The sequence below is a fragment of the Pongo abelii genome, chromosome 4, assembly GCF_028885655.2.
Source record: "Pongo abelii isolate AG06213 chromosome 4, NHGRI_mPonAbe1-v2.0_pri, whole genome shotgun sequence".
Taxonomy (NCBI): Eukaryota; Metazoa; Chordata; class Mammalia; order Primates; family Hominidae; genus Pongo; species Pongo abelii.
The window spans coordinates 157,687,911-157,714,262 of record NC_071989.2 but is presented as its reverse complement, the minus strand read 5'-3'; the positions used below and the strand labels follow the sequence as shown (position 1 = coordinate 157,714,262).

General features: G+C 41.2%; 1 protein-coding gene and 1 long non-coding RNA gene across 2 annotated transcripts in view; one reads left to right on the top strand and one right to left on the bottom strand.

Moving 5' to 3' along the window:
* The window catches only part of SH3TC2 (SH3 domain and tetratricopeptide repeats 2), a 115,022-nt gene that overhangs the window by 19,039 nt on the left and 69,631 nt on the right, over positions 1-26,352 (top strand). The window lies entirely within an intron of this gene.
* LOC134761440 (uncharacterized) lies at positions 22,361-26,335 on the bottom strand. The gene is made up of 3 exons (XR_010140051.1): positions 26,002-26,335; positions 25,309-25,605; positions 22,361-23,538 (listed from the first exon to the last, which is right to left on the bottom strand). It is a non-coding gene; the product is annotated as an uncharacterized LOC134761440 (long non-coding RNA).

Sequence of the window (26,352 nt, the reverse complement as noted above, 5' to 3'; positions counted from 1 at the left end):
TATATATCTTCTTTGGAGAAACATTTTTTCAGATCTTTTGTTTATTTTTAAATTAGTTTATTTTACTTTGATTTTTAAGTTGTAAGAATTCTTTATATGTTATAGATATGTGTATATATATATATTTATATATTCTATATTATATTAGATATAAGATTTGCAAATTTTTTCTTCCTGGGTTGTCTTTTCAATTTCTTGATGGTGTTCTTTGAGGCACAAAAGTTTTTCATTTTGATGATGTCCCCTGCATTTCAAAATTAACAAAATGCTTCCAAAGATACTTCTGAATTTCCTCTCACAGCCACTCTGTAAAGCACATAGGGAAGAGATTATGTTTCAATTTCATAATTGATGAACGCACCCTTGGAAAAGCTGCTCAGCCTCTCAGCCTCGTGATGAGGCAGAGGGGCAGAATCAGGACTTAAATGTGAGCCTCTCACCATCCTTTGTCTAGGATTCATTTTATCTCATCCAGCTTAATGGTGATCAATTCGTCTTAGGCAAGACCATTCATTGAACCTTGGGTCATCGAAAGTCCCCAAATAACTTCTATCAGGAAAATAATCTTCTTTTCCTTGCATAATTATGACAGCATAAATAAAGGGTATGAAATGCTACACCCATAAGGATGTTCATAACAATTGGTGGCCACTGGCAAGGTGCAAGAGGAAGGCCTGGTGTGGGATTCTCTGTGGGGCTTGCCTGGGAAAGTAATCAGAAGAGTAGAATCTCGGCTTGTGCCTCTCAAGGGAATGGAGTTGAGAACCATGGAGCAGAGAGTCCCTTTGTTTAGGAGTTTGTTTTGAACTTGTTTAGATTCCAGGAAGGGAGATACAGCTCCCACCGGAAAGAGGAAAATATTCCTAGATGTTGGAAAACCATGTGCCAAAAACACTGAGACATAACTTTACTGCCTCTAGCAGGAGGAAAGAGAAAACCTTTCTGGTCCAGCTTTACCCATGGACCTCACCCTTCACAGGCTGCCATCTGGGCTGCCCTCAGTAAAATTCTCTTTTCCATGAAGAGCACCCATCTTTCTTACTTGAAAGACCCAGTGACAAGTCAAGTTAAACAGGTAAAGTCAGAGTTGCCATTTTCACAATGTGGGGCAATTCCAGTGAAATCAAGCATGAAGTGGTGTGCAAATTAATATACATTATATAATAATATAATATATTATATACTATCTTGTAATTATATATTTGTAATTATATAATACTACATATAGTATGACTATATATGGATATGTTTGATTATTATGTGATTAATATTATCTTAAGGGTGTGTATGTGTATATATATATTTTTATATATATATAATATATATATAATCTTTCTTCCAGAAATGGGAGCACATATGCCTGTGTCTAGAATACAGAGCCAAAGATCTGGAAGGTCACTCCAAAATACCAGTGGTTACCTTTAGAGAAGGGTTGCTAAGCTTGGGTTAGGGCTGAAGTTGTTTGAAAGGGGACTAGCTTTTTTGTTCACCATATAGTTTGAACTTTTTAATGCACATGCACTTACTGTAATAACATCATTTTAAGCAGAATACATTGGGTGGTTTTGGGACCTGACCTATCTGCAGGATGGCACTTCCATCATCACCTTCCACAGGGACTAGGACTCCTTCTTACTCTCCAGCATTACAAACACGGTCTCTGACGTGCCCCTCTGCACCATCCACTTTGTCTGCTGTCCTACTCTGTGTTAGGCTGTTCTTGAATTGCTATAAAAATAATACCTGAGACTGGGTACTTTACAAAGAAAAGAAGTTTAATTGGCTCACATTTCTGCAGGCTGTACAAGCATGGTGCTGGCATCTGCTCAGGTTCTGGGAGGGCCTCAGGAAGCTTTTACTTGTAGAATAAGGTGAAGCACAAGCAGGCACATCACATGGTGAAAGCAGGAGCAAAACAGAGAGAAAGGGGAGGCGCCACACCTTTTTTTTTTTTTTTTTTTCTTAAATAGAGATAGAGTCTCGCTCTGTTGCCCAGGCTGGAGTGCAGTAGTGCAATCTCAGCTCACTGCCAACCTCCACTGCCCAGGTTCGAGTGATTCTCATGCCTCAGCCTCTAGAGTAGCTAGGACTACAGTCATGCACCACAATGTCTGGCTAATTTTTTTTGTATTTTTATTTAGTAGCGATGGGATTTCTCCATGTTGGCCAGGCTAGTCTTGAACTCCTGACCTCAGGTGATCTACTCGCCTTGGCCTCCCAAAGTGCTGGGATTACAGGCATGAGCCACTGCGCCCGGCCCACCACACACTTTTAAGTGACCAGAGCTCATGGGAATTCACTTACTATAACAAGGACAGCACCAAGGGGGTGACACTAAATAACTCATGAGAAATCTGCCTCCACAATCCAATCACTTCCCACTAGGCTCCACCTCCATACATTGGGGATTAAATTTCAACATGAGATTTGGATGGGGAAAATATACAAACTGACTCCTGAACCTGCTGAACAGTCTTCTCATGACCTTATGTCATGGACCATTCTTGCTCTCATTTCCCTTGCCACCCACCTTGGCCTCCCCATCCAGCCTGACTCCAAGGTCACCTATTTCAGTGACTCTCACCAGTTCCCGGGATTCTGTCACCCCATTTTCCCCGGCCACCCCTACATTGCCAGCTCAGAACCATCTGCCGTCCCTGCAGTGTTTCAAGACTGCTGGAGGGGCACCATAAATTCCCATGACTGGGTCCCCTGAAAACTCCTAACAGCCAGCCTAGCTTGCCCCTCACTGCCCCAAGCAATCATCTTATTCCTTTCTGTTGACTTCTTATTACACTGCCCTCCCATGTAGACCTTTCCTCTTCTCCTGGTTTATATTGAGAGCACTGAGACCTCCACCCATGAACTGCCCCAAATGCTCCCCTCCTTCTCGCAAACTCTTAACATTTTTGTATATCACATTTTCCTTGTGGCCCATCTCAGAAGAACTCTGTCTCCGAGACAGGCTGTTTGTATATACCCTCAAGTCCATCCTAGTTTCTTTTGGTGCTGTCCTCGTTATAGTGAGTGAATTCTTATGAGATCTAGTCATTTAAAAGTGTGTGTACAAGAACCTCCCTCCAGAAAAAAAATAACGGTGTTTTTCTTCTCCTCTGCATCATTAGTCTATTTCTCTTTTGTTCATATCAGTGTGCCACACATCTCTATTCTGGACTTATTTAATAGTTTCCCCCCACAAAATGGCTGAAAAAACAGGCATGCGAACAGAATGTTGTGGAGGCTGCCTACATTCCCACCACATCAGGACGGACCCACTTATCCCCTAGTTGCTGGAAGCTTTCAAGGTTGACGGCTCTCAGCTGAGTCCCTCTCTAGGGCTTGCTTAGAATTGAAGAGAACAATCTCCTGGGCGTGGACCCTTCTGAAGCAGCCTGACTCCAATGATAGGCTGTTATAGGCATGAAAAGGTCGAGCCCCCTGACCTCAATTCAGGAACTCTGAAGTGTCCACCCACTCTAGAGCACTCTGTAGGAACCAGTTGAGGCCTCTGTTGGATCTGTATTGCTGCCCAGCAACTCCTCCTGCCTGATCTTGTTTCTCTCGCTCTACCCACTGGTGTGGATCCCAAGAGCACATCCCCGTAAATTTCCTGCCTGCCATTCTTCTTCTCAGAGTCTGCTTCTAGGAAACTAACCTACTACAGCAGGCTTTTTAAATCTGGGAAGAAATCTTGAACATGGACGGGAAGAATCAATACTCAAATTGATTTCATCTGCCAGAGCCCAGTCTGAGAAGATAAAGCTCCTTGGATCGTTGTAAACTTTTGAATTATGTAGCTTAAAGAAAAGTCCAGTTGTACAAATATAAGATGTAGGCTGGGAGTAGTGGCTCATGCCTGTAATCCCAGCACTTTGGGAGGCTGATGTAGAAGGATCACTTGAGTTCAGGAGTTTGAGACCAGACTGGGCAACATAGAGACCCCATCTCTACAAAGAATGTAAAAAGTGTGGTGGTGTGCACCTGTGATTCTAGCTACTCTGGAGACTGAGGCAGGAGGATTGCTTGAGCCTGGGAGGCCGAGGCTGCAATGAACTGTGATCATGCCACTGTACTCCAACCTGGGCAACAGAGCAAGACCTTTTCTCAAAATAAAAACAAAACCAAAAACCAAATGTACGTTGTGAGAGATTTTGGCACACATTCATTTGAAAAAAACCTTAGGGACCCCTTCATTCTTTCATCCACGTATTTATTTATTTATTTACGTAGAAGTATGTATTCTGTGCTAGGCACTTGCTGCACAGAGTGGGTGGGAGCAGAAATATGAGGAGGGGGAAAATAAATAAACAAAAACCCAGACTTATGATTATCCTCCATGAAGTAAATAAACAGAGGGCAACAAAAGGGAATAAAAGGAGTATCTCTTAGGTGAGGTGACATTAAAAGCCTGGTGAGAGATCCATGCCAGTTTCAATGGGACAGATGCTCAGGGCTCAGGCAGTCAAAGGTAAGGAACTATGGACTCTGCAGGGTCCCTGCTCCCATGCCATGCTAACTGGAGGCTCCAGTCACTGAAGGAAGGGCTGCAGGTGGAGTTACCTATGGTCTTGCTGCTCAAAGTATGGTCTGCAGATCAGTGGAACAGGTACCACAGGCAAGCTCCCATTAGAAATGCAGATCTTCCAGCCCCTTCCCACCCATCAGGTTCAGAATCGCACCTCACTGGTTCCCAGGTGTATTAATTTCCCATGGCTGCTGTAATGAATTACCACACACTTAATGCTTAAAACAACACAAATTTTATTTTCTTACAGTTACAGATGTTAGGAATCTGAAAAGAATCTTTCTGATTATCTTTGAGGACAGGTGGATGCGGTTTTGCTTAGTGATGTTTCTGGATATGACTTCTGATTGAAACTGAGATTTTGTTTCTGTCATGACTGCTTGGCATATTCTGCTCACCTGTATCCCCTTCCTCCCCATAGACCTATATGTTCCAGATGCTTGAAGAACACACCTAAGACAAGTAGAACAGTGTTTGCACGTGTACACCCATGCACACGAGCTTTGCACAAGTAAAAAATAAATCTTTTCAATTTCTCACCATTATTTAGTGAGGTATAACCTTTTTTGTTATCTTTCTTTAATTATTATTATTATTGTTATTTACAAAGGGGGAGATATGCCAAAGAGCATACAGCTCAAAACCGGTAGAGCCAGGATTTAATTCAAGTCTTCTGACCACAAATCTAATGCCCAAATTGACCGCTGAGAGGTACAAACACATCCAAGTACTGGTAAGATTTCTGTTACCCTCTTGGATAGCAGCTTATCTGGCTGATTTCGCCACCCAGGGAAGACAAGCCCAAGGACCGGGAAGTGCTGTGGTGGAAGGGTATGTTATTCCATGTAATCCATGTAACTCTTCAGCCTGCTCTCAGTTAGACTGGATGAAAAGAGGTGTGTCATCTTCAAGAAGACAATAAGCTTCCTCTGCTATTACCCAAGGCTCCCAGCAAGAGTGGGGGCCCTCTGAACAGATTGCTGGTCGAATGGAGGCACTTCCTCAGGCAGGGGAGAGTGTAGAGGTCATACTTGGAGGGTGGCTACGTTCATGCAGATGGTGTAACTCCTGCATGACGTCTGTCCCAGAAGAAGATACTGGTAGTACAAAGTTGCTTTCCCCAGGGTGCTGTAATCAGCTACAGGCAGTGCTCTATGAAGGCCATCAAGAAACTGGGGAGTTGAGGGACCTTCATTACTGGAATATGCCTGTTACAGAAAATGCTTCTTGATTTTGCTTCTTCTCCCTTCCGAGTTGCTGTGGAGATTGTGTTTGGCACTGAGATCTGGTATCTTCTGTGATGCTCAGTATGAGGGACCATCTCTCAAGTCAGATCAAGAGTATAACAGCCTAGGAGACACCTTGGACCTCTCTTCCAAGAGCACCCCTGATACACCATGCTTACATTAGAATTTCTCCTCCTCTTTTTCTTTTGCCTTTTTCATCTCCTCTTTTTTTCATATATATATATTTTAAAATACATTTTATTGCATATATTTGAAGTTTACAGCATGATATTATGGGATATATACAGATAGTAAAATGGTTACTATAGTAAGGCAGCTTAACATATCTCATTTCATATAGTTATTTTTTGTGTATGTGTGACAAGAGCAGCTAAAATCTATTTAACAAAAAATCCTAATACAGTATTACTTTTATTTTATTACTACAGTCATGTTGTACATGGGATATCTAGACTTGTTCATTCTACATATCTGCTACTTTGTATCCTTTGACATCTCCCCATACTTCTCACCATGGTAACCACTGAGACAAATGACAATGTTGATTTTTTAGCTCTGTATATTTGGCCTTTTTTTTCTTTTCAGTTTCCACATATAAGTAAGATCACACAATTTTTTTCTTTGTGTGTCTGGTTTATTTCACTTATCAAAATGTCCTCCTGATCCATCTGTGTTGTGGCAAATAGCAGAATAATCCCTTCTTTCCTCAGACTGAATAATATTCCTATACATATATATTTACATTTTCTATATCCATTCGTCCATTGATGGACCCTTAGGTTGTTTTTCTTAGCTGCTGTGAATAAGGCTGCAATGAACACGTGGGTGCGAATATTTTTATGATGTGGCTATTTCTATTTTGTTCTTTTTTTTTTCATATAGCATCTTGCTCTGTTGCCCAGGCTAGAGTGCAGTGGTGTGATCATAGCTCACTGCAGACTCACTCCTGGATTCAAGTTGATCCTTCTGCCTCAGCCTCCAGAATACTTTGGACTACAAGCAGGCACCACCACACCTGGCTAATTTTTTATTCTTTGTAGAGAAAGGGTCTTGTTATGTTGCCCAGGCTGGTTTTGAACTTCTGGGCTCAAGTGATCCTCCTGCCTCAGCCTCCCAAAGTGCTAGGATTACAGGCATGAGCTAACACACTCAGCAGCGGAAGTGGTAATTTCATTTTCTTTGGATATATACCCAGAAGAAGGGTTGCTGAGTTATATGGAAGTTTTATTTTTAATTTCTTTAGAAACCTCCATACTGTGTTCCATAATGACTCTACCAATCTACATTCCCAACAATAGTATACTAGGCTTCCCTTTTCTTGACACTCTTACCAACATTTGTTATTTCTTATCTTTTTGGTAATAGCCATTCTAACAGGTGTGAGGTGATATCTCATAGTGGTTTTAATTTGCATTTCCCTTATGATTAGTGATGTTGAGTGTCTCTTAATATACATTTTGGCCACTTTTATGTCTTCTTTAGAGAAATGTCTGTTCATATCCTTTGCCTGTTTTTAAATCAATTTATTTGTTTTTTGCTGTTTAGTTATAAGAGTTCTTTATAAATTTTGGATATTAACCCCTTATCAGGCACACAGTTTGCAAATTTTTTCCCAGTCTATAGGTTGCCTTTTCATTTTGTTGATTGTTTCCTTCACTATAATGAAGCTTTTCAGTTTGGTGTAGTACCATTTATTTAGTTTTGCTTTTGTAGCCTGAGCTTTTGGTGTGATATCCAAAAATTCATTGCCAAGACCAATGTTAAGGGGCTTTTTCCCTGTGTTCTCTTCTAAAATTTTATGGTATCAGATCTTACATTTTGGTCTCTTATTCATTTTGAGTTGATTTTTATGTACGGTGTAAAATAAGGGTCCAATTCCATTTTTTTTTGCATGTTAAAATTTGTTTTCCCAGCACTCTTTTTGAAGAGACCATCCTTCCCTCCTTGTGTCCTCTTGGTGCCCTTGTTAAAAATTAGTTGAAAGAGTTTAAGAGGTATTGACATTAATTCTTCTCTGACTGTTTGGTAGAATTCAGCTGTGAAGCTATTTTGGTCCTAGGCTTTTCTTTGTTGGAAGGCTTTTAATTGCTTCTTCAATTTATTTGTTATTGGTATGTTCAATCTCTCTATTTCTTCCAATTCAATCTTGGTAGTTTATTTATTTCTAAGAATTTATTGATTTCTTTAAAGTTAACCAGTTTGTTGGCATGTAACTGTTCATAATAGTCTCTACGATCCTTTGAATTTCGGAAGCATTTTTTGTAATGTCTTCACTTTTCTTTTTCTTTAAGTCTTTTTTTTCTTAGTCTACCTAAGGGTTTGTCCATTTTATCTATTTTTTTAAAGAACCAACTCTTAGTTTTATGGATTATTTTCCTATAGTTTTTCTGTTCTTTCTTTGACTTATTTCTATTCTGAACTTTATTATTATTTTTCCTTCTAACAACTTTGAATTTAGTTTGTTTTTCTTTTTCTGGATAATTGAGGTATAATGTTAGGCTATTTATTTGGAATCTTTCTTCTTTTTTAATAGAAGCATTTATTGCTAAACTTCCCTCTTAGAACTTCATTTGCTGCATTCCATAAGTTTTGATATGTTGTGTTTCCATTGTCATTTGTCTCAAGACATTTTTGAATTTCCCTTTTGATTTTTTTCTTTGAACCAATGGTTGTTCAGGAGCATGTTGTTTAGTTTCCACATATTTGTGAATTGTCAAGATCCTTCCTGTTATTGATTTCTAGTTTCATGCAATTTTGATCAGAAGCAGTACTAGATATAATTTTAATCATCCTTAATTTGTTAAGACTTATTCTGTGGCCTAGCATATGGTCTATCCTGGAGAATGTTCCATGTGCACTAGAGAAGAATGTATATTCTCCTGCTGTTAGGATGGAAAGTTTTATATATGTCTATTAGGTCCATTTTGGTCTCATGTGCAGTTCAAGTCCAGTATTTTCTGGTTAATTTTCTGTCTGGTTGATTATCCGTTATTGAAAATGAGGTATTAAAGTTCCCTAATTTTATTGTATTGCTATCGATTTCTTCCTTCATGTCCATTAATATTTGCTTTATATATTTATGTGCACCAATGGTAGATGCATATGTATTTATAATTGTTATGACCTCTTGATGAATTGACTCCTTTCTTATTTAATAATGATCTTTGTTTTTTGCAACAGTTTTTGACTTACCGTCTACTTTATCTGATATAAGCATAGCAAGCTCTTTCTCTTTTGGTTGCTATCTGCATGGAATATCTTCTGTCATTCCTTTACTTTCAGCCTATGTATGTCTCTACAGCTAGAATAGGTCTCTTGTAGACAGCTTATAGTTGGATCTTTTTTTTTTTTTTTTTTTTTTACCCACTCTATGTCAGCCACTTAATGTCTTATTTTTTCTTGAGATGGGGGTCTTACTGTGTTGTCCAGGCTGGTCTCAAACTTCTGTGCTCAAGGAATCTTCTCACCTCAGTCTCCTGAGTAGTTGGAATTATGGGTTTGTGCCACCACATCCAGCTTAATGTTTAATCTGTTTACGTTCAAAGTTATTACTGATAAATAAGGACTTACTCCTGCCATTTTTTAAATTGTTTTCTGGTTGTTTTGTAGATCCTTTGTTTCTTTCTTCCTTTCTTACTGTCTTAGTGATTTGGTGATTTTCTGTAGTGTTAAGTTTTTATTTCTTTCTCTTTCTCATTTGTGTATCTGCTGTGGCTTTTTGTTTTGTGGTTACCATGGAGCTTACCTAAAACATCTTGTAGTTGTAATAGACTATGTTAAACAGATAACAACTTAACTTTAGTTGCATATGAATACTCTAGACTTTTATATTCCCCCCATTTATATTTTTGCTGTCACAATTTACATCATTTTATATTGTATCTTCCTTTGTACTTTATTGTAGCTATAGTTATTTTGACCATTTTCAGTTTGAATCTTCATACTAGCAATTTGAAAGATTTACATACTACCATTATAGTAATGAAGTGGGGAATACTTTATTTCTTTTTTATTTCTGAGGGATAACTTTGTGGGTATAGTATTCCAGGCTGGCATTTTTTTCTTTCAGTACTTTGAATATATTATCCCACTTTTCTCCTGACTTTCAAGGTTTCTGCCAAGATATTCACTGATAGTCTAATGGGGATTCCCTTTATGGCACTTGCTGCTTTTAATATTCTGCCTTTGTATTTTGACACTTTGATAAAAATGTGCCTTTGGAATAAATTTGGTGACTTTTGAGCTTAATGGGTCTGAATGTCCATATCTCTCCCAAGACTTAAGAAGCTTTCAGCAGTTATTTCATTAAATAAACTTTGCATGTCTTTTTCTCTTTTCTTCTTTTGAAGTTCATAATCTGAGCATTTGCTCAATTAATGGTGTCCCATAAATCCTGTAGGTTTTCTTCACTCTTTAAAATTTTTCCCCTTTTTCTTCTAACTAGGTTTTTTCAAGAGACTTTTTTTTTTTGTCTTGTAGCCCTTTTCTTTTCTTTTTTTTTATTATTATACTTTAAGTTTTAGGCTACATGTGCACAACGTGCAGGTTTGTTACATATGTATACATGTGCCATGTTGGTGTGCTGCACCCATTAACTTGTCATTTAACATTAGGTATATCTCCTAATGCTATCCCTCCCCCCTCCCCCAACCCCACAACAGTCCCTGGTGTGTGATGTTCCTCTTCCTGTGTCCATGTGTTCTCATTGTTCAATTCCCATCTATGAGTGAGAATATATAGTGTTTGGTTTTTTGTCCTTGCGATAGTTTGCTGAGAATGATGGTTTCCAGCTTCATCCATGTCCCTACAAAGGACACGAACTCATCATTTTTTATGGCTGCATAGTATTCCATGGTGTATATGTGCCACATTTTCTTAATCCAGTCTATCATTGTTGGACATTTGGGTTGGTTCCAAGTCTTTGCTATTGTGAATAGTGCTGCAATAAACATACGTGTGCATGTGTCTTTATAGCAGCATGATTTATAATCCTTTGGGTATATACCCAGTAATGGGATGGCTGGGTCAAATGGTATTTCTAGTTCTAGATCCCTGAGGAATCGCCACGCTGTCTTCCACAGTGGTTGAACTAGTTTACAGTCCCACCAACAGTGTAAAAGTGTTCCTATTTCTCCACATCCTTTCCAGCACATGTTGTTTCCTGACTTTTTAATGATCACCATTCTAACTGGTGTGAGATGGTATCTCACTGTGGTTTTGATTTGCATTTCTCTGATGGCCAGTGATGATGAGCATTTTTTCATGTGTCTTTTGGCTGCATAAATGTCTTCTTTTGAGAAGTGTCTGTTCATATCCTTTGCCCACTTGTTGATGGGGTTGTTTTTTTCTTGTAAATTTGTTTGAGTTCATTGTGGATTCTGGATATTAGCCCTTTGTCAGATGAGTAGGTTGCAAAAATTTTCTCCCATTTTGTAGGTTGCCTGTTCACTCTGATGGTAGTTTCTTTTGCTGTGCAGAAGCTCTTTAGTTTAATTAGATCCCATTTGTCAATTTTGGCTTTTGTTGCCATTGCTTTTGGTGTTTTAGACATGAAGTCCTTGCCCATGCCTATGTCCTGAATGGTATTGCCTAGGTTTTCTTCTAGGGTTTTTATAGTTTTAGGTCTAACATTTAAGTCTTTAATCCATCTTGAATTAATTTTTGTGTAAGTTGTAAGGAAGGGATCCAGTTTCATCTTTCTACATATGGCTAGCCAGTTTTCCCAGCACCATTTATTAAATAGGGAATCCTTTCCCCATTTCTTGTTTTTGTCAGGTTTGTCAAAGATCAGATAGTTGTAGATAGGTGGCATTATTTCTGAGGGCTCTGTTCTGTTCCATTGGTCTATTTCTCTGTTTTGGTACCAGTACCATGCTGTTTTGGTTACTGTAGCCTTGTAGTATAGTTTGAAGTCAGGTAGTGTGATGCCTCCAGCTTTGTTCTTTTGGCTTAGGATTGACTTGGCGATGCGGGCTCTTTTTTGGTTCCATATGAACTTTAAAGTAGTTTTTTCCAATTCTGTGAAGAAAGTTATTGGTAGCTTGGTGGGGATGGCATTGAATCTATAAATTACCCTGGGCAGTATGGCCATTTTCACGATACTGATTCTTCCTACCCATGAGCATGGAATGTTCTTCCATTTGTTTGTATCCTCTTTTATTTCATTGAGCGGTGGTTGTATTTCTCCTTGAAGAGGTCCTTCACATCTATTGTAAGTTGGATTCCTAGGTATTTTATTCCCTTTGAAGCAATTGTGAATGGGAGTTCACTCATGATTTGGCTCTCTGTTTGTCTGTTATTGGTGTATAAGAATGCTTGTGATTTTTGCACATTAATTTGTATCCTGAGACTTTACTGAAGTTGCTTATCAGCTTAAGGAGATTTTGGGCCGAGACGATGGGGTTTTCTAGATATACAATCATGTCATCTGCAAACAGGGACAATTTGACTTCCTCTTTTCCTAATTGAATACCCTTTATTTCCTTCTCCTGCCTGATTGCCCTGGCCAGAACTTCCAACACTATGTTGAATAGGAGTGGTGAGAGAGGGCATCCCTGTCTTGTGCCAGTTTTCAAAGGGAATGCTTCCAGTTTTTGCCCATTCAGTATGATATTAGCTGTGGGGTTGTCATAGATAGCTCTTATTATTTTGAGATACGTCCCATCAATACCTAATTTATTGAGAGTTTTTAGCATGAAGCATTGTTGAATTTTGTCAAAGGCCTTTTCTGCATCTATTGAGAGAATCATGTGGTTTTTGTTGTTGGTTCTGTTTATATGCTGGATTAGGTTTATTGATTTGTGTATGTTGAACCAGCCTTGCATCCCAGGGATGAAGCCCACTTGATCATGGTGGATAAGCTTTTTGATGTGCTGCTGGATTCAGTTTGCCAGTATTTTATTGAGGATTTTTGCATCGATGTTCATCAGGGATATTGGTCTAAAATTCTCTTTTTTGGTTGTGTTTCTGATAGGCTTTGGTATCAGGATGATGCTGGCCTCATAAAATGAGTTAGGGAGGATTCCCTCTTTTTCTATTGATTGGAATAGTTTCAGAAGGAATGGTACCAGCTCGTCTTTGTACCTCTGGTAGAATTCGGCTGTGAATCTATCTGGTCCCGGACATTTTTTGGTTGGTAAACTATTAATTATTGCCTCAATTTCAGAGCCTGTTATTGGTCTATTCAGAGATTCAACTTCTTCCTGGTTTAAGTCTTGGGAGGGTGTATGTGTCGAGGAATTTATCCATTTCTTCTAGATTTTCTAATTTATTTGCATAGAGGTGTTTATAGTATTCTCTGATGGTAGTTTGTATTTCTGTGGGATCGGTGGTGATATCCCCTTTATCATTTTTTATTGTGTCTATTTGATTCTTCTCTCAAGAGGCTTATCTTTAAGTTCAGAGACGTTTTCTTCTGCTTGATCTATTCTGTTGAAGTTCTCAACTGTATTTTTTTTTTTTAATTTCATTAATTGAATTCTTCAGCTCCAAGATTTCTGTTTGGTTCTTTTTAAATTATATCTATCTTTTTGTTGAATTTGTCAGTCTGATCATGAGTTGTTCTCCTGATTTCATTGAATTTTCTATCTGTATTCAATTGTATCTCACTGAGTTTCCTTAAGATCATTATTTTGATTACTTTTTGGGAAATTTGTGAAGTTTAATTTCTTTAAGGTCGGTTACTGGAGAATTACATTCCTTTGATAGTGTCATATTTTCTTACTTTTCCATGCTTCTTGTGTCCCTGTGTTGATGTCTGTGCCTCTGATGAAATAGTCATCTCCCATTTTAGAGTACCTTTCATAGGGAAAGATTTTCACTGGCATATGAGTCCTAGGTTGGTCGTGTGTTGGCTCTGGTTCCAGGTGGGTGCAGTAGAGCAGTCTCCATGAGGTTTTTTTCAGTTGTGATTGACATCATTGATAACTGCAGCTGAATCAGTGGCTAAGGCTACAAGAGTTTGTAGCAGCAGTGGTGGCAGGGTCGGTTGTTAGAGCTCTCAGTGGAAAAGTCTTTGGGGGAGTCCTCTTGTTTTTTTTTCCCCACAGTGGGAAGAAGTAGCTGAGGGGATCCCTCTTGGTGTTGGGTCTGACACAGGCCACAGGCAGCCACAGTGGTTCTGTGTTCCAGAATACAGCTGCTTGGAGTAGCTGTGGAGTTTGGGTCCTGGCTTCAATGTCTTATTGTACTATTGTAGAACCTGAAAGGTGGGTGTTCACTCTCTGTGACAAGTGGATGAAGCCCTCGCACTAAACAGAGGACTGTTACTCTGAGGCACTCCCCAGTAGCTTGGGCCCAGGGGTCAGGTGTGTAGCTGTGACTCTGATGCTGGGGGTCAGGGCGCAGCACTGGTATGGCTCTGGGGGGGAAGGAGTGTTCCAGAAACTTGAGTCTAGAGCCAATAGGGTACAGTGGCAACTCAGGCATCAGGAGAGGAGGTAGTACATCATGGTGACTCTGGACTCTGCAGAGGTGGAACACAACGGTGGCCCAGGGTGTGTAAGTCCAGGTGCAGTGGCAGAGAATTCCTAGAATGGAGGTGCACAGTTGTGGCTTGGGCTCTAGGAGGTGGGGAGCAGTGCAATGATAGCTCAACACCTTGGGGAGGTGCAACACCTCAGCAGCTCAGACTCCAGAGGGCTGGTTCAGATCCAAGAAGATGGAGCTCTGCAGTTGCTCAGCCCAAAGGGTAGGGTGAAATAGAACAGCCAAGACTCTGTTTCCCTAGGGGGTAGGGCACCACATCCGTTCAAGCACCAGAGGTGCAGCTGCTCTGGTGAGACCGTCTCTGGATCCCCAAGGGGCTTGGTGACACATGGGCTTGAATGCTGGGATTGTGGCTACTCTCCTGGGCTGACGCTGTGATTCTGAGGGGTGAGGTATGGGGTTGGTTAAGGCTCTGGGAACTCAGGTATGCTCTCCTGGCTCAGGCATGATTTACCCCTCCCTTATCCAGCTATTAGAGGGCAGGGATGTTGCCTACACTGCTCCCTGCTAGATGATTTCCTTATGGATTACAAGGCCAGCACAAAGAGGGCACTCAGTGCACAATTGTGGAATTAAATCCACTGAAATCATCAGGCAAGAGGATCTACTTTCTACATACACGCATATGGTTGGGATGTTTTTTCTTTTTCACAAATGGGATCATATTGTATGCATTGTATTGCCAACTTTCTTTTCTTCTCCTTCTTCCTTGTGTAATAATGTCTTAGGGATCTTTCCTTGACTCTATGAAGACCCACTTCATTCATTTTAACTGCTGGATAATCACTCCTGTATTGATGGGCATTTGAGTTCCTTCCACTCCTCACTATTTCTTGTGATGCTGCTGTAGGCTTCCTTGCACGGGCTTCTTGCTACACAGGTGTGAGTGTTTCTCCAGGAAAGATAACTGAGCAGGACTCACTGGATGACAGGGCTCCTCTTTCCTGTCCCATTTACTGGGTCAGATGCTTAAAATCTAAATTTTCCTGAAAGACAAGCTGAACTGAGGAGAAATTCCTTTCCCTGGGAGTGGTAGGGAGTGTCAGTCCTGGGCTTGTATCATGAACTTGGCACACACACAGATACACACACACACACACACACACACACACATGCATACACAGATACACACACACACACACACACACATGCATGCACACACACACACACACACACACACTTGATTCTATTCCAGCCTGCTCACTAAGAAACCTAATTTTAAAACAGGAACTAATTCATGTGTTTTTCAGCTGCATCAGGTCATTTATATTCTTCTCTAAATTGGTTATTCTAGTTAGCATTTTGTCTAACCTTTTTTCAAGGTTCCTAGCTTCCTTGCATTGGGTTAGAGCATGCTCCTTTAGCTTGGAGGAGTTTGTTATTACCCACCTTCTGAAGCCTACTTCTGTCAATTCGTCAAATTCATTCTCCGTCCAGTTTTGTTCCCTTGCTGATGAGGAGTTGTGAACCTTTGGAGGAGAAGAGGCATCCTGGTTTTTGGAATTTTCAGCCTTTTTGCGCTGGTTTCTCCCCATCTTCGTGAATTTATCTACCTTTGGTCTTTGATGTTGGTGACCTTCGGATGGGGTCTCTGAGTGGACGTCCTTTTTGTTGTTGATACTATTTCTTTCAAACCAGGAACTAATTCATGTTAGCATCTTTTGTGGAAGCACACTGAACATGAAAGTCCTCATATTTGAGTTCTAGTATAGGATTTGTCACAAACCTTCCAAGACAATGTAGGACAAGGAACATAGCCTCTATGGTCTTAAGTGGGTTTGGAGGAGATAAGGAGTAGAGGAATAGACACATTACTGTTCAAGGGCACTTTCAGTGCTAACCTTCCAGGGTGATGCTTTGGTTTTTCTGCCCTTGACCTCAGGTTTGCCCATAGGAGACACAAAATGGGGAGCAGATGCTTTAAAAGCCAGTCAGCTTTCCCGGGTGAGTCAGAGTCAGCAGCTTGGTGACCTAAGCCCTGGTCAGCAGCCCTACCTTCTTTCCTGAGCTACCACTGCTGGTTCCTCAGCTGACCCCTGGAGAGGGCATGTTTCACATCTCATATAGAAGAAAGTCAGGAGAAATCCTTGCCCAAGACTTAGTAGCCTATATTTCTGGTGGCTGCCAGGCCCCACCACTACAGATGCCTGCTTTGGTGTTTCTGACAAAGAAGTAGAGCTGAGTGGTAAGGCAAAAGCTCTGTGGTCACACTGCCTTGGTTCTAATCTGGCCGGCAGACAGAACTGGAGAAAATCACTCACACTCTTACTTTCCTTATTTTTAGTTGGGGGTGAACATTAAGTGAGGAATTTTCACATGAGCACATGATAAGGGCTCAATATGCATTTATGATTGTTGTTGTTAATGTCCACAACAAACACAGCTTTTAAGGTAACCAGTGGTGTCTGATGAATTCGTAGATAGATGCATGAGTGTACAGCAAGTTACAAGGCTAATATTCTTCTCATATTTCTGCCACTGGCTCCCTCCAAAATCAGTCCTCTGCTCATTCAAACTGAAAAAGTGTTCCCTAAACTAGCCTCAATACGAATCCTAGCATTGATAATGGCTCTTTCTTAATCTGGGATTGTCTTCCCACCTATTTCTGACTATGAAAATCTCATCCTTCAAGGTCCCCAATCACATGCCACCTCCTCCAAAAAACTTTGTTTTTCCCGTTGGGAAGTGCTAACTTCATTTTCATATTGAATATATATCTATATACTGATGATTCCCAAGTTTGTATTTTCCATAGAGACCTTTCCCCTAAATACCAGACTTGTGAACAGTTCCACCTCACCTACCCACTCAGCCAAGCCTGCTCTCCTGGCAGGCCTCCTCCTGACCCCCATATGAGATAGATCCAGTGCCAACTGTAACAATAGGAAAAACAAGCTGTTATTCCTACTGGGACACATGATACAACACTCAACACAGCATATAGAGTATTTTATTGCTTCTCACCAAAATGTGTCTGTTTTTTTCCTCACATACCAAGCAATTCTCCAGCAGACACCAACCAGGTGTCCTATAATTCAGTTCAGTTATGACACCATCTACCTGAAGATAGTGTCAGATCCCACAGTTTAAGAGCCCAGTCCCACAAAATTGCCCTCCACTTCAGGTGTCAGTCACAAGTCCCTGGTTGTGATCTGTACTTCTGACCAGCTAGCTATGAATCAAGGGTTCCCATGATCCTTTCTTTGTGTTTGATTAATTTGTTAGAGCATCTCACAGAACTCAGACTAACACTTGACTTACATTTACCCATTTATTATAAAGGACATTACAGAGGATGTGGATGAATGCCAAATGGAACAGAGGCATAATGTAAGGTATGTGGGAAGGGGTACAGAGTGCCATGCCCTCTCCAGGTGTGCCACCCTCCCAGCACCTCTACTGATTCATCAACCAGGAAGCTCTCTGAACACTGTCCTTTTGGGGTTTTATAGAGGCTTCATTATGTAGCATGACTGATTAAATCATTGACCATTGGTGATTAGCTCATCTTTAGCACCCCCTCTCTTCCCCAGAGGTCAGGTCAGTGGGATTTGAAAGTTCTAATGTAATCACATGGTTGATTCCCCTGGCTACCAGCCCCCATTATGAGGCTATTGAGGAGTCCACCAAGAGTGACCTTTAGAACAAAAGATGCTCCTGTCCTCCAGGAAATTCCAAGGGATTTAGGAGCTCTGCATCAGGTGATCTTGTCACTTAGGAAATCATAAAAGTTTTAGGAGGTCTGTCTCAAGAACCAGGGGCAGAGACCAAATATGTATTTCCTCTTCTTTTTTTTTTTTTTTTGAGATGAGGTCTCACTATATTGTCCAGGTTGGTTTCGAACTCCTGAACTCAAGCAATGGTCCTGCATTGGTGGCCAAGGTGCTGGGATTACAGGCATAAGCCACCATGCCCGCCATGTATTTCTTATTATATCACACTATTACACAACCTCTGTCAGTTCATGGCACCCCCAATCCTTCTAGGTGCTCAGGCCTTCTCTCATACCCCACATCTCATGCAACAGTTAATTCTGCCTCAACCTACAAAATAAACCAGAATCTCACCACTTCTCATCACCTCCACTGCTTCTACTGTTAAAAGAAAAAACTTTAGAAAAATTAAACTTAAGAGCATTTAATTGAGCAAAGAATGATTCACAAATTGGGCACCCCCACCCTTGCCGCACCCCCACCAGAACAGGAACAGTTTCAGAGAGCTCTAGGCTGCAACTTGAGCAGGCAGCATTTACGGACAGAAAACAGAAGTGAGGTACAGAGGCTGCTTGATTGGTTACAGCTCAGTATTTGCCTTATTTGATCATGGTTTGATCAGTTGGCCACCTTTAATTGACTGAAGCTCTGCTGCTGTGATTGGCTGAGGCTCAGTTTTGTTACAAAAGTATACACCCAAGTTAGTTTCAGTTAGTTTATGTACTAAATTAGGTTATAGTTTGTACCATAAGAAATCAAATATGGAGGCGTCCTTAGGCCAAATTTAGTTTAACATTATTTTTAAGAAAAGAAAAATAGCTCAGAACAATCTGAGCTGTGCGAGATATGCAAAATTTATCAGGCTCAGAGACCTGAATATGGGACTTCAGTAATGTCTCCTGCACCCATACCGTGGGTCCATTATTAAAGGCATTTTGCTCCTGACTAGCTGCCTCACTCATAATCTTCATTTTCCTGGAAGTTAATAACAATGTGTAGCCAATCAATAGCTTATGTTATTTTAATGTAAATTATTGGTAAATAACTTAGGAACTGCTGCTTCTTTTCCTTTAAAAACCCACCTGTAATTGTGGCTAATCCAAGCTCATATTCAAGGCAACTTGAATCTGTAATTCTGGGTTGCAGTCCTCAAACTTGGCTCAAATAAACTCTACTTATATTAAGTTTGCCTCAGTTTTGTTTTCCTTTAGGCCAACCCCCTGGTCCAGCCACACTTTTGCTTGCATTACTGCAATAGCCTCTTACCAGTCTCCTTGCTTCACTCTTGTCCTTTTCCACCCTGTCTATTTTCAACACAGCAGCTGGAGTGATTCTTTCAAATCATAAGTCATATCACTCTTCCACCGAAAATTCTCCAATGGTTGCCATTTCACTCAGATGAAAGCCACCATCCTTAAAATGATCTAGCAAGCTCTACATACCCAGGCCCCTGTTACCTCTCTGACTTCATCTCCTGCTAATCTCCCTGTGCTGCCCAATCTTCAGTCATCCTTTGGAACCCACTCCGCACTCTTCTCTACCCTGTGCTGTGCCCCCAGGAGGCTGGCCTCTACGGGCATCCTCCACAAAACTCTCTTAATCTTTGGCTTCCAGTTATATTCAGTCATGGGAAGATGGAAAGTGAGAAGATGGAGTATTTATTCTGCTGGCCCCTTTCCATTCATGACCTTGGCTAGGCCATAGCTATGTTCCTCTATCAAAGACACAGCCCCTGGCCCTGGGCCCTGGCTGCAGCCAGCTCTTGCCAGATTCCACTAGCTACCTCTCCTTTTGTGCCTTCAGGCCTAAGGATGTTATGGCTTCTTTTTATTTCTAGCCCTGGAGTGCGTCATCATACTTGCTGGTTTGCCTTAAGCCTGCCTACACTTTTGTAATGAAGCTCTTTCTTCATTCTTTCTTTAATTATGACCTTGAATGTGTCTGCTTCCTACCTCTTTCTCACCATGTTCAAATCACACTCTCTTCTGCCCTTCCTCTATCATGCTGGGCACCCTTCTGCCCCAGGGCCTTTGCACTAGCTCTTCCCTTTTCCTGGCATGCTCTTCCCCTGGCTGCCCCTGGATCCTTCCCTCATGTCCTTTTGGTCTTTGCTTAGTTGTCATTTTCTCAGTGATGACTTCTGTCTCTCTGCCCTTCTGAAAACTGCAGCCCCTCTACTGTGGCAGACCCTTTTTTTTTCATAACACTTTCCACCATCTAACACACGTATAATTTACTTATTTATTATGTTTCTTTCCTTTCTCCTTTCACTAGAATGTGAAAGCTACATGAGGGCGATATGTTGTCTTTTTTCCTTGCTGATTATCCTCTAGACTTAGATAAATGCCTAGGTGTAGAAGGTGCTCAATAAATATTTGTTCACTGAACAATTTGTTGAAAAATGACATATTCTTATCTCTTATGGGATCTGTATTAGTTTCCTAGGACTACTCTAACAAAGAACCACAAACTGGGTTGAAACAATAGAAATGGATTGTCTTATAGTTCTGGAAACTAGAAGTCCAAAATCAAGGCGTCAGCGTGGCTGTACTCCCTCTGAAACCTGTAGGGGGAATCTTTCCTTGTCTTTTTCTAGTTTCTGGTGGTTTGCAGGCAATGCTTGGTATTCTTTGGTTTGTGGCTACGTAACTCCAATCTCTACCTTCATTGTCTCGTGGAGCGCTCCTTGTGTGTCCTTGTCTATTCACAGTTTTTTTTTTTTTTTTTTTTTTGAAACGGAGTCTTGCTCTGTCACTCAGGCTGGAGTGCAGTGGCGCAATCTCGGCTCACTGCAAGCTCTGCCTCCCGGGTTCACGCCATTCTCCTGCCTCAGCCTCCCGCATAGCTGGAACTATAGGCGACCACGCCCGGCTAATTTTTTTTGTATTTTTAGTAGAGACGGGGTTTCGCCATGTTAGCCAGGATGGTCTCGATCCCCTGACCTTGTGATCCGCCTGCCTTGGCCTCCCAAAGTGCTGGGATTACAGGTGTGAGCTACCACGCCTGGCCCACAGGTTGTTTTTTTATAAGGATATTTTTATAAGATCATATTGGATTAGGAACCTACCGTACTCTAGTGTAACCTCGTCTTAAATAATTATATCTACAACAAGCCTATTTCTGAATAAAGTCAGATTCAGAGGGTGAGGACTTCAACCTATCTTTTTCAGGGGGACACAATTCAACTGATAATGGGATCTTTTCAGTTTTTCCCTGGAATTATAGTACCTAAGTTATGATTGCTCCAACTAGATTACATTTTTTTCTAAGAAAAAAGTTCAATTTTGTGTCTGAAATGGCAAACTGGTGGGTGGCTCTTGGGTTGGATTTGGTCTGCAGGCAAGTTTGTCTGTCCTGAGGTATTGGCCCACATAGTGCTTTGAAAGGTTTTTTGAAATAATTTATAAATATTTATTTATTTATTTTTAGCATTTTCTTAGAGATAGAGTATCTATATGTTGCCCAGGCTGGTCTTGGATTCCTAGCCTCAAGTAATTCTCCTGCCTTGGCCTCCTATATCTTATAAACATTTAAACGTTAGGAAGCTTCACTTACAAATCTGGATTTTTGGTTTCCATGACAAATGAGAAGGTCTGGTTACACAGGCCTGTCTTGCACCATGTTCCTCATTGCCCAAAGCCTAGCAGGGGCTTCTTCTTAGACAGAGCAGTGCCCTCCATGCCCCACAGGTACACCTCTCCCTGTTGTTGCCCCAACCTTGACGCCAATGAAACTGCTTTTGCAAAGATTATGACAGTGAGAGAAGTTTAATGTGACTGATTTCATCTTGCTTCTAGCCTCACAGGCTGGCTGTCTTTGCTCATCCCTAGGTGTAGGCCAAGCTAACCATGGGAGGAATTTAGTTTGTAGTTTAACTTTGAAGCAAGGATGATAACAGTCCCTCCCTAAAGTGAATTCCCTTGTTGTTTGGGGGCTGAAACTGCCTTTGTAAGACTAATGAAAAGCCATAAGATTAAGATTATGGGAGGGACCTGAATTCTGCTAAAATGTAGATATAGTTTCTATAATCCCTTATTGTTCAGGAGTCATGTGGTCAGAGGTCACAAGATTTGTGACTTCGCCAATTGCTTCTGTAGGTAACACCACTATTGTAGAACCTAAAATTGGTCTTTTGAGATGTCTTTCAGACTTTTACATTCTGGCAACTGACTGAGCCCACCCAGACTCATGACTCATGACTTCACCTGTCCTGTGTTTCCCATCTAGAAACAAACTCAGTGCCTGAAGGCTATTTTCCACATTCCTATGATTGCACCCCCAACCAATCAGCAGCACCCACCCCTCCCCACCTGCCCACCAAACTATCCTTGAAAAACCCTAAACTCTGAGTCTTCAGGGAGGTTGACTGGAGTGATAACCCTGGTTGTTCTGCATGGCTGGCCTCACATTAATGAAAGGTTTTCTTTGCTGCAATACCAGTCTCAGTGAACTGGTTTTGTCTGTGCAGCAGGCAGAAAGAATCCATTAGGCAATTACAGTGGGATCAGCTGCCACTTATCTCCTGGCCAGTTCACTCATTTCTATCAGCTGTGTGGCTCTTGTAGGCATATGAGCTTGTAACCCCTGAACACCAAACAAATATTAAGGGAACAACAGGTATTCCATAATGATGGCAATGATGGTGATGGTGGTGAGTTGAAGGTGGGTTGGAGCGCCACTTCTTTTTTTTTTTTTTTTTTACCATATACTCTTGAAGCTTTCCCAATCTAGCTTTTATCTCCACTGCTCCACCAAGATGTCCAGTGGTAAATTCTCTGTGCACATCTTACTTATTAGCAGCATTTGACATAGTTAATCACCTTCTGCTCTTGAAACACTTTCTTCACTTGAATTCTGTACCATCTTATGCTCTTGGTGCATATCCTCTCACTGGCCACTCTTTCTCTATCGCTTTTGCTGGTTTCTACTCCTTTCTTATTCATATAAAAATTAATGTGCTTGTAGGGCTCATTCTTTATATATCCTCTGTATTCTATCCTCCACTTTCAACCTTAAGAGATCTTATTTGGTCTTCTAACTTTACATACCCTCTACACAGTGACAACTCCCAAATACTTACCTTCAGCTTTTAACTTCTCCATGAACTCCAGATTGCTTTGTCTACATCTGCTTGGATATACTAAAGGACTATTAAATATTACATATACAAAACCAAACTCCTGGTTTCCATTCACAAAGCTTCTTTTCTTCTAGCATTTAACATTTCAATAAATATTAAATTATTTCAGTTGTTCAGGTAAAAAAACTCAGAACTACTCAAAAGTAGATTTTTTTTCCTCTCATACATTCAATATATCAACACATCCTCATGGGTCTCTGTGATGGTTAATTTCATGTGTTCTCTTGGCTAGGTCATGGTGCCCAGTTGTTTGACCAAAGAACAAAATAGATATTGAAGGTATTTTTTTTTAAAGATAATTAACATTGACATCAGTAGACAGTGAACAAAGCAGATTACCCTCTATAATGTGCATGGGTCTTCCCCACCAGCTGACTGGGGGCCTTCCAATCAGTTGAAGGCCTTAAGACTGAAGACTGAAGTTTCCTGAAAAAGAAGAAATTCTTATCAAGAATTCTTGACTGCAACATGGGAAACTTGTGTGGGTCTCTAGTCTGCTGCTCTGTGGAATTTGGACTAAAGACTGCAATAGCAACTCTTACTTGAGTCTCCAGCCTGCTGGCCTGCCCTATGGATTTCAGATTTGCCAACCCTCACATGAGCCAATTCGTTAATTTTTTTTTTTCTCTTTATCTTTATCAACCTTTATTGGTCCTGTTTCTCTGGAGTACCTTGACTAATACACCCTTATTTCAAAATATGTCTAATATCTAAACCCTTTTCATCACCTCTACCAATAGCACTTTGGTTCAAGACATTATCATCTCTCTGCTGGATGTTACAATTGCTGCATATCTGGAGTTCCATCTATAGCCTATAAGCCAGGCTGACCCTTTAAAACCGTAAGTCATGCATATTACTCTTCTTTTTAGTGTCCTCCATTGGCTCTTACCTCATTCAGAGTAAAAGCTGAAGTCCTTAGATGACCTCTAAGGCCCTACACTGTTTGGTCTCCTGCTGCTTTCTCTGACTTCATCTCTGTGCCCTCGCCTACCTCACTAGCCTTCAACCATACTTCCTTTAACATGCTAAGCAAGTTCCTGCTTCAGGGCCTTTGCTCCTGCTGGAAATCTCTTTGCTCTAATCAATTCATCAGGCTACCCAGGAGCAGAACAGCACAGTTTCTTGCATCTCAAGGGAAGCAATGACTTTATCCAGAATGGACTATTCATTTAAGACCTGCCGCAATGTGTGTGTTAGCCAACTGCCTAGGGTGTAATCTCTGACAGATGGCCTGGGATCCTTTCAATAGTTGGTTTTGATCATTTATAGTCTGATTGTTGTTGTACCTGTGTAAGAGTGGTGTGCAGACCAGCCAAGGAGCAATGATAAGTCTGCGCATCTGTCAGCGTGTGTAAGTTAGAGCATGGGCTTCTTGTCACTGCCTGATTTTCATGTACATCCCAGTTTTAAGTGGCTGTTTTCTAAAGAAACTCTTATCCTTTCATTGTGGGCCCAAGAAAACATTCTAATTCGTATTCAAAAACACTGTGCTTCAGTAAGGGAAACACATGAGAAACGTATGGGAAGTAGATACTTTAAATAGACCTGCACAGAGAAAACATCCTCCCCGGTGGCAATGTGATCAGAGAGACCCCATCCCTCCTGCACTCTACTCTCCGCCCCAGCTCTCATCTCCTGGGCTTTGTGTAAATGGTTAGCTGGCTCCAGATGTTTCAGTCCTTCCTAGGCCTTTCTCACTGTGTGTCCTAGTAGTCATGGGAGAACCCACAATGTATCCCATGTATCAGAAACGTGATCCTTCTGGGCTGTGGAATCAACTAGACCTGGCTCAGTCTTGACTCTGACATTCATAAATGGTGGGAGAAGGGAGGGAGTTGGACAAGTTATACACTCCTCTTTATCCATTTCCTCACTTACAAAGTAGAAATGATGCCTACATTATGGGGCTGTTATGGGATTTGAATAGAATAATGTACAGTGAGAGCCTGGCCCACAGTAAACATTCAGTAACTGTGTCTCAGGATGAGTCAGGATGGAGACGGGAGTGGTACTTCAGAGACAGGCTGAAGAAAGACCCTGTCCTCTGGGGCGGGGCTGGTGTGTGAGGTGGATACTCCTGATCTCTGGTGGGAGTGACCCCTAGGCCATTCTTCACCTGGTCACCCGAGTGCTCCTCTCAGAATATAAACTTGATCTGGCCACTGCCGTCCTTAAAATGCTGGTGATACTGACCTCAAGTTCAGCCTCCAAATAGCCTGCAACATAGGCCCAGCAGGACCCCACCTTCTGTTGGCTCACACCTCCTGTTCTTTGGGCCTCTCACCAGGGTCCTTTCACCACTTTGCTCTAGTCATGAAGGAAACATTGGGTGAGCAGTGCTCTTTGAGCTTGGTTGTTAGAGCAGTCATGCTTCCGTCCAACCTTGCTGGCATTCAGCCATATTTTCTCCATCTCCTTTGCAAGATCTCGTGGGAGGTGTTCTGAAATTTAGCCCCAGTGTCAACTGGATTCCCCTGCTCCACTGCCTATCTGAAACAGGAAAGAGGTTAGTCTTGTGGGACCAGTTTTGTTTGCATACCTGTAGACTTGCTGTATTTTTTTTTTTTTAGTTTTATTTTTAATTGACACATAATAATTCTACACATTTGTGGGCTAGAATGTGACGTTTCAATATATCTATATATTGTGTAATGAAGAAATCAAGGTAATTAGCATATCCATCATCTCAAACATCATTTTTTTTTTTTGTGGTGAGAACATTCAAAATCCTCTCTTCTATGTTGAAATATACAATACATTATTAACTATAGTCCCCCTACTGTGCAATAGAACACTAGAACTTACTCCTCCTATGTAACTCTAACCTTCTACCTATTGACCAACCTCTCCCCATCCTTTGATGTATTTGGTTTTCCATCCCCTCACCTGTAAAATGCTGGGCTTCATCAGGTGATCTCCTGGATTCTTTTCCTGCACGCCAGCAGCTGGGGGTTTGCGTGTTCCCCAGTAAGCAGCTGGCTCATTGATGCTGCTAGGTGGAAGTGAAATGCTGCACCCACAGCTCCAACTTTATCAGAGAGCCAAGGGAGGCCTTTGCAGAGAGAGACTGGGTGGAGATCACTGTAAAGGGGTGGCAGGTCAGTCAGTGTGGGCCAAGTCAGTCAGGGAGGGAGCAAGAAGAGCAGTCTTGATCTCTGGGATGTTCTCTGCCCTCCTCCCCGGCCCTGGCTGCCCCCACAAGAACCAAACTGTGTATCTCAATCCTAGAATGCGAGG